Source organism: Ursus maritimus, unplaced genomic scaffold (genome assembly GCF_017311325.1).
Source record: "Ursus maritimus isolate PB19 unplaced genomic scaffold, ASM1731132v1 scaffold_13, whole genome shotgun sequence".
Lineage (NCBI taxonomy): Eukaryota > Metazoa > Chordata > Mammalia > Carnivora > Ursidae > Ursus > Ursus maritimus.
Genome location: NW_024423675.1, coordinates 54,250,766 through 54,259,771, shown reverse-complemented (window position 1 = coordinate 54,259,771; position 9,006 = coordinate 54,250,766). Strand labels below are relative to the sequence as shown.

The window sequence follows — 9,006 nt, the reverse complement described above, 5'->3', positions numbered from 1 at the left end:
TCTCGTGCCTCATTCCACCTTAGGTGGAGGAAGAGGATGGAGACTAAGGCTGGAGGGAGCATGGCCAACCGTACTGTGGAGTACGCATCTGTAAATCCTGAAACTGCGTAGTATTGTATGTTGTCCGGTTGTATTAAAACGATGACCAAAATAAATAAATAAATAAATAAATCAAGAAAATAAAACTCCACTAGCAGCATGTCCGAATATCCTTGTTTACCCATTCCCTATTTTATTCATCTTGCGTCGTGACAAGTGCCTCAGTCGAATTCTACGTATTTGAATTTGTCATAAATTATTTGGCCCTCGACACTCGCCTGTGAAATAGACACTCTGACTTCCTAACCTCTGAGGAGTGTGGTGAAAATCAAATGGAAGGAAAAGCGAGAGAGAACTTTGAAAAAGATACCAAGGTATGATACGTGATACTAACTTAAAACGCTACCATCCCTACTCTCCTCCCCGACCGCCGCCAGGAAGCGATGCGGACTGCGCAGGCGCGCCCCCGCCAGCCGCGCCCAGCGCGCGCACGCCGCCCGGCGTCCTCGCTCCCGGGGCACCGCCCCGCGTGCGCTGGAGTCGCCGAGGCCACCCCCAGCACCGGAAGTGACCCTGGCGGGTTTGCCTTCAAATTCTCGGCGAGCTGAAGCAGCATTGGGGGCTGGTGACGGTTGGACACTGCCGTCCTGGGGCCGTGAGCACGGAGGAGAGTGGTTGGGGCTCGCCTGGGCAGGGCCTTGCTTCCTAGCCGCCCTGAGTCACGCACGGCCCTTCCCCTCCGCCTGGCGGTGGGCGGTTTCCCAAGGAGCTTCGGCAGCCACAGGTGAGTGCTCACTCTCCCGACCCCAGTGGCCACCTCGGCGAGGGACTTGGAGCCGGCAGTGAGAGCCGTCTGCGCATCTTGCCATGAGCCTGCTCTTACCTGCGCCGAGGTCTTAGGTCCTCGCTGTTGTCGCTGACACCTGTGGCTCAGGTGACGGGTCCCCTACCTGAGGAATCCTGTCCAGCCTGGGACTTTTCAGGGTTCCTGGCGATCCCCTTTCTAGGCCTGTGTCATTAGAGAAGTCTCTGGTCCGAAAAACACGCCTGTCTTTATTTCTTTGTTTTTTTGAGCGGTTCTCTCCCTAATTCGTCCACGTCTCCGCCCCCCCCCCCGCCCTCCCCCCTTTGAAAAATCTCTAAAGCCTTGCAGTGGGATGCACTTCTTTTCTTACATTTTGTTAGGTAGGTGTGATATTGTTGAGGATGTTCTTTATTTTGGTGCCGGGCGTCCCCTGGGAGGCTTTTGGCACTTTTGGTTTAGAGTTGGTACCTTTTAAAAATATGTACCTCTCGAAACATTTGTTTCATATACTATAGTATGTGGTGACGAAGTTAGAGATAAACGTGGATCCTTATGTACCTTACAGTGGATAGTCCCAGCCCTTATTTAATCAAAAATTATTTTCTCTTTTAACTTCGAAGTGCCATTTTATATCAGTTACTAATTCCAGCAGCACAGTTTTGCATCCTTCTCTCATGAAAGCATTCATTTATGTATTCCTCTTTGAAATCAGGCCTTTAGCTACTGCTGTAAACATTCCTAATGTTTTAGAATCTTTGCCACAATGATAGAACACCACAGTGTCAAGAAAGATTCTTGTAAAGTTCACAGGGCTAAATGTCTCAGTGTGCAGCCCTATTGTCTTTTCCAAAGGAGATGATTTTTTGTAATCAGTGAGTTCTCACACAGGAATAGCGGCAGAACTCTTTATTTTGTATTACTATTACTATTAATATTACTGTATCATGCCTTAAAAAAAAGGCAGTGCTGATCAATTTCCAACATTCCTAGACTGTGGTAAGCTATGTAAAGCTCCTCTATGGCATTGGCTATTCAAGAAGCTTTTACATTTTATAGATTCAGTACTTGGCATATTATACAACACATTCTGCATCTTATTTTGAAACTGGTGTCACAGTTCTGACAAATACTAAGAATTAGGGAATCTTGTAAAATTTACTGTTACTAGCAGCATTGTTGAATTTCTGTTTATAGCAATGGTTTAGGTTTTTCTTTTTAGCTACGTGATTGGTTAAAAAGTGTATCAAATCAATGTGGTCTATGTTGATAATATGCTCAATAGATTTTGCTTGTAGGGTTTATTGATACAGCTTGAATATGGCTTTTAATTACATTTTAATTGTTATATTCACTGATTTATTTTTGTTTTGTTCAAGGTAAACTGAGGAAAGGTTTACCAAATACAGATATATGTCGTCTTTTTTTCCTGGGCAGGCACTCTTTTGTTAACTTTCTCATGCTTCTTGAGTATTTATTATACAGTGATTATAAAAGAAAGAAGAACATATGCCATGCTGTAATTGGTCATGGTACACTCATTTATTGTATGTATTTATAATCATTAGCGACTGACTGTAAATTAGCGTTATGGTTGTTTTCATATCTCAGAGATGAACATTCTGAACATTGCTTGATAATGCATTGTCATTTTTATTTTTTTAATTTTATTTATTTTATTTATTTTTAAAAAAGATTTTATTTATTTATTTGACAGAGATAGAGACAGCCAGCAAGAGAGGGAACACAAGCAGGGGGAGTGGGAGAGAAAGAAACAGGCTTCCAGCGAAGGATCCTGATGTGGGGCTCGATCCCGTAATACTGGGATCACGCCCTGAGCCGAAGGCAGTCACTTAACGACTGAGCCACCCAGGTGCCCCTGCATTGTCATTTTTAAAGTTACACTCGATTTACTGAAATGCCTTCAGGAAAATGTATAATTGAGGTTCATCTATTTTTGTTTTAGGACATCAGTTTTACAGATAAATATTTTTAACATAGATGTTGATTTTTTAGCCTGTGCTTAATACTATGCTATGCTTGTTTCCTCCTCCTAAGTGAAGAAAATACACCTAGGATAGATCAAAGTACGTCCCTTCTACTCAACTTCAAGTATTTAAAGGTTTAATTCTTATTTTTGTCTTCAGTGCAATTCCTTGCAACTGAGTAGAGGCTCTGTAAATACTTCTGGAATGAATGACCTATGCACGTTACAGTAAAAACTGCAATATTATTGGAACCCAGTCTAACTCCTTAAAAAATTAAGCAGATATGGTATCCTTTTTAGGTGTGTAATAGGGAAGTCCCCATATTTGTAGTTTAGGGAGAGTGTAGGAATCTTAGAACCTCAGATGTTTGGATCTGTTGCCTGTTCTTTTTCTGTCTCTTTAATCACTTCTTTTCCCTAATCCTGGAGGAGAAAAAGACACCCTAAGTATCTTTGTGGAGATTCCACACCACAGCAACTATTAAATTTGCTAGAAATTTTGCTGTAATATTTTTTATTGCCTAAAATTTTTGACTCTGTTACTTGAATTAAAATTTCATGTTGCACCTTACTTAGTTTAACTAAATTGATTTAGTCATTAGCGAAAATAAATACATAAGCCATGTAAGCAAAAGGTTGGTCCTGATAGGATAATGTAAAGGAAAAGCTTGCTCTGAGGTGAAGTAGGCATCACCTATGGTTATTTTTCTCTTTAATAATCTGTCTAATCAAAAATCTGTGTTTTTGGACAATCTCATTTTTATAAGTCTTCTATTAATTGAACCAGTAGGTACTCTTTACTGTTGATGGTGGTTAAAATTTGACTTACAGGCTTTTCTCCAACTATATTCATTTCTTCAAAAATTGCCAGATATTGTGCCAGGTAGACCTCATTTCTGTACTCCTGCAGTGTAATTTTAGCAATGATAAGGATATATTCTTGAAAATTGCAGTCTAATAAATTTGCAGTGTTGATACTCATTTGAGAAGAAGGCTGTCTTAAAGACTACCAGAAGAATAGGAAAATTTATTTTTGTCTCACATTTAATCAACTAAGGGTATTTTGATAATATTTTCAGTGAACACATTGTTTCTTGATAATTTTTCAGGTCATTTTTCAGGTGGCCTTGGATTGAAGGCCATATTTCTTTTTGTAAGAAAATGTCAGTTCATTGGATGCTAAGGAATTTTATCTGACTAGAAAGAAGTATTCATAACACAGAACCTTCAAAGAAGGCCTGGAGTGAACTCTTTGAGTTTGGGACATTGAATCATGATCCTTAAAAAAAAAGTAGGGGGGAACACGTATATATCAGTAACAATTTGATTTAGATTTTTCGTAGTGGGGGGATGGGAAGAAAGGTCTGGAGAGAACCAGTTAAGAAAAAGAGGAAGAGAGGAGGAAAGACATCAGAGTGTTGTATCCAGGCTCATGTAGACCCACTGTATACTGCCAGCACCTGGTCCCAGCTGTACTCTTCTAACACTGTTTCCCAGACTAGGTGTCACTATAGGGCATTTAGAGCCTTAGGGCAGAAGCAGTCACACAGTTCTGGTAGGGATGAGTTGAGGATCAAGGAATGTGAGAGTGCTGAGGGTCAGAAAGGAACTGGACAAAGATAAGAAATCTTGGTAGTTCAGACAAAAACCTGGCAGTATCCATTCATTCAAAGATTGACTGAATATTTGGTGTGCCAGACATGGTTCTGGGTGCTGAGAGTACATCAGTAAATAACAGAGAGCCATGCTCCCTGGCCATAGAGTTTTTATTAAGATAGAATATTATCAGTGGTCATGACTCCATGGAATCACTGTTTAGGTCATGGTTTTTTTTTTCTTTTGGACCTCAAATGCTCAATCTTGAATTACTTTACAAACCTCAGTTCATAGCTGTCTTGCTTCATAACAAATTCCTCCAAAACTTAGTGGCTCGAAACAACAAACATTTATCGCACAGTTTCTTTGGTCAGGCTGTGGGCGGGGCGTAGCTGGGTGCTTATGAGTCTGGGTCTTTCACAGGCTGTAATCAGGGGATCAGTCGGGCTGCAGTCATCTGAGGACTCAACTGAGGAAGGATCAGCTTCCAGGCTCCCTCACATGGTTAGGGCAGGATTCAGCTCCTCTGGACTATTGGACCGAGGGCCTCAGTTCCTCACTGGCTGTTGGCTGAAGCCGTCCTCAGTTCTTTGCCATGTGAGCCTCTGCACAGGGCAGCTTAGAGCGGGCCAACAAGAGGCAGTGAGCGAGATGGAAGTCACAGTCTAATCTCAGAAATGACATTCTGTTATTTTTCCATATTGTTTGTTACAAGCTCACATTCAAGTGAAGGTGATTTCACCAGGGTAAGGAAAGGAGGGGTCAGAGGCTACTGAGAGCCATCTTAGAGGCTGTCTGTAATTATATATTGATAGAAGACCCTTCTTTTGTAGTATTTGTTTCTTCCTTACTCTTCATCCTCTTTCTCCGCTCATATTTCTGTACCTCAGCCCTCCAAAGGCACACTAATATATGTAATATGTGGTTTTGGATATATATATATTTCTGACAAAAGAGTGATTTGTATAGCATATGTATTTTGAACTTGTAAAATGGTATTGTGATCTAGATCTTGTTCTGTATCTAAGGTTTTTTTTCTTTCTTTTTTTTTTTTTTAAAAAGATTTTATTTATTTATTTGACAGAGAGAGACAGCCAGCGAGAGAGGGAACACAAGCAGGGGGAGTGGGAGAGGAAGAAGCAGGCTCCCAGCGGAAGAGCCTGATGTGGGGCTTGATCCCAGAACGCTGGGATCACGCCCTGAGCCGAAGGCAGACGCTTAACTGCTGTGCCACCCAGGCGCCCCCTAAGGTTTTTTTTTCACCCAACTCTGTATTTCGATGATCTGTGCATGTTGCTATTCGTAAATTTTGTTAATTGTTTCCATCTTCTACATGATATTCCAGAGTATGCATCCAGCACCTTTTTTTCTTTTTCTTTTTTTTAAAGATTTTATTTATTACAGAAAGAGGAGAGAGCGTGCACTAGCACAAGCAGGGGTAGTGGCAGAGGGAGAGGAAGAAGCAGACTCCCCACCGAGCAGGGAGCCCTATGCAGGGCTCCATCCCAGGACCCTGGGATCACGACCTGAGACGAAGGCAGACACTCAACCGACCGAGCCACCCAGGCTCCCTCCAGCATATTTTCTTACCCATTTCTCTAGGAGGGAATAGGTTGATTGCCTCCAGCTCCTTGATTTCTCAAACAGTTCTGTCATTAACATCCCAAAACAAGTCTCTGTGGATCTGTGTGAGACTTTCTCTGGAATATTTACAGAAGAGTGGGATTGCTGGGTCATAGGATATATGCATATGCAACTTCTCTAAGGATTCCCAGATTGTTCTCCAAAATGGCTATACCAGTTTATGTCTACAAATTTTATATAAGGGTTTCCTTTTTCCCAAATCCTTGCCAATACTTAGCATTATTGGAGTTACTAATTTGTATTTAATCTGGTGGATGTGTAAGAGGGTCTCTGATTGCTTTCATTTGCATTCATCTGTTAATAGTGCCTGTACTTTTAGCCATTTGGGTTTTCTCTTCCTTGAATTGTCCTTTATACTCTTTACTTGTTTCTGTATGAAGTCCTTTTGTCCATTAGTATGAGGAATTATACGGATGGATTTTCTGATCTTAAATTATCCTTGCATTCCTGCAGTAAATCATCATCTTCTTCTTTTTTTAAAGATTTATTCATTTATCCTAGAGAGGACAGAGGAGGGGCAGAGGGAGGGAGAGGACCCCAAGAAGACTCCCTGCTGAGTGTGGAGCGCTATGCTGGGCTCGATCCCATGACCCCCCAGATCACTACCTGAGCTGAAACCAAGAGGTGGGCGCTCTACCTACTGAGCCAGCCAGGCGCCCCTCTGCGGTAAATCTTGATCAGAGAGAGTGTAGTGTGTGTGTGCTTTGAAACATTGTTAGCTTTTATTTTGGATTTCCACATCTGTGTTCGTATGCAAAATGGGTTTTATATTGTTCTTACTCAGTTTTGAGATTGAAGTGAGCCCAGCCTCCTAAAAAGACTTGGTCAGTTTTTCCCTTGTTTTCTCAGTCAACTTTTAAAAATTACTTTTTGTTTAGAAGGTAGGTAAAACCCACCTATAAAAAAGTCCTCTGGACCTGAAGCCTTTTAAAGGTACGGGTCTTTCATTAAAACTCCATTTTCTAGGAAATAAGAGAAGAAAAACTTTTAAAGGAGAAAAAAATTCTGGGCGCCTGGGTGGCTCAGTCAGTTAACCATGTGCCTTCAGCTCAGGTCATGATCCCAGAGTCCCAGGATCGAGTCCTGAATCAGGCTCCCAACTCACTGGGGAGTCTTCTTCTCTCTCTGGTCTCCCCCCCCCCCCCCCCCGCCCCATGCTCTCTCTCTCATATAAATAAACAAAATCTTTAAAAAAAAGATGAATTTTTTTTTTAAAGATTTTGTTTATTTATTTGACAGAGAGAGAGACCATAAGCAAGGCGAGCGGCAGGCAGAAGGAGAGGGAGAAGCAGGCCCCCTGCAGAGCAGAGAGCCCAATGCAGGGCTTGATCCTGGGACCCTGGGGTCGTGACCTGAGCGGAAGGCAGTCACTTAACCGACTGAGCCACCCAGGTACCCCCAAAATTTCATTTTCTTTCGACTCAGATCTGTCTAGTTATTTTCTTTTTCATTTTGTGTTTCTTTTATTTGCATGTTCCTTTTTTCTTTTCCTTTATCATTTTTGCCAGGATTTCTCAATTTTTAAATGACCCATAGTTTGATTTTTTAAGTCTTTTCCAGTGTTTTGGGGTTTTCTTTCTTTCTTTTCTTTTCTCTTCTCTTCTTTTCTTTCTCTTTTTTTCTTCTTTTTGTAAGATTTTGCTTGTAAATAATCTCCACACCCGTGTGGGGCTCGAGCTCACATCCCTGAGATCAAGAGTTAATGCTCTATCAACTGAGCCAGCCGGGTGCCCTTTCGTTTTTGTTTTTTTTTTTTAATTTGGCCCTTTAGTTCCTTTCTTCTTGTACTTTTCACTGTGCTCTGTTAGGCTTTTTCTAGCTTCTTGAATTGACAGCTTAGCTCAATTATGTTCACTCTTTCTTATGGTGGTGGGGTGTGGTGAATTTCTGCCGTCATATTCAGCCACCCCTCATCATTTCCTGATGTCCCAATTGTGTGTCTATCCCAGCTGTGCCGTAAGAGATTCTCAGCCTGGGAACTGATCTTCCTAAAAACCGTCTTTCTCAGTTGTTCCCATCTAGCCCAACCTGAGTGGAAGAGTGGCAGCAGGAGACTGCTCACGAGAGCTGTCCTGTTGACCTCAGTTTTTATCAGCTCCCCACTTTGTCCAGGCCTGGCTTTGCCATGATGTACCCTGCTGTCTCCATCAGAGACTGGGCTTGTGTTGCTGCTTTTCAGTCCTACAGTGAGTGGCAAGTATGGGTAAGGTGAGCAAGGACGAGCCAGGACAATAGACCTCAGAAAGGGCACAGTTAGAAAATTCTAACCTGGCCCTATTTTCCTCTGAGCTGCCTTGTACTTTCCCACACACTAGGACCCAAATCACCATCTGTTATTTCAGTGTTTTTCCGAATTTTATATTCATTTCTAGGATCCATCAACCTTCTACGAAGTAACTGTGGCTCTTCTAGGCTTGGTTTTTGGAAAGGGAGCCAGTAGCTATCTTGGCTTCCTGGCTTGCCTTGTACTTAGGAGTTGAACCTGATACTGTGATTCAAGATGTTTGGGTTTAAAGATTGTAATAAATATACGTGATATGTATTAATCAAACCTAACTGGGTAGAGGTGCCGCAGTTGTACCTTTAGCTGGTTAGAGAATGAGAACTGCCAAGGACTGGCAGAGAATAGAAGCCTGGGGTGGTTCGTGTGATTTTGACATCTCTGCTTCTCCATCGAGGTTGTGATTCCATCTCCCTCTAATCTGTGTCCTAAGGAGCATAGTACCCCTCCCTCTTCTGCTCTGGTATAGATAGCAGTCCTGGCTTGTAACCCTTCTGCCCGCCAATATTTCCCATTAATCTTGCTTAATACAGTCCTCTAATTCTGGGCTGGGTGGCTATGATTACCTTCTCTTGTCTGTTTGGTAGAAAATCTTTCTGGTCCTGTGTGTAGTGTTAGGTATTCCTGGTTGGCCTGCCATCATTCTCCTTGCTCTGT

At 42.1% G+C, this 9,006-nt stretch overlaps 1 protein-coding gene across 1 annotated transcript in view; it reads left to right on the top strand.

Moving 5' to 3' along the window:
• Nucleotides 1-548: 548 nt before the first annotated feature.
• The window catches only part of KATNA1 (katanin catalytic subunit A1), a 33,985-nt gene continuing 25,527 nt past the window's right edge, over nt 549-9,006 (top strand). The window contains exon 1 of the mRNA XM_008695010.2: nt 549-823. The gene's annotated coding sequence lies outside the window, so the exon portion shown is untranslated. The remainder of the gene's footprint in view (nt 824-9,006) is intronic.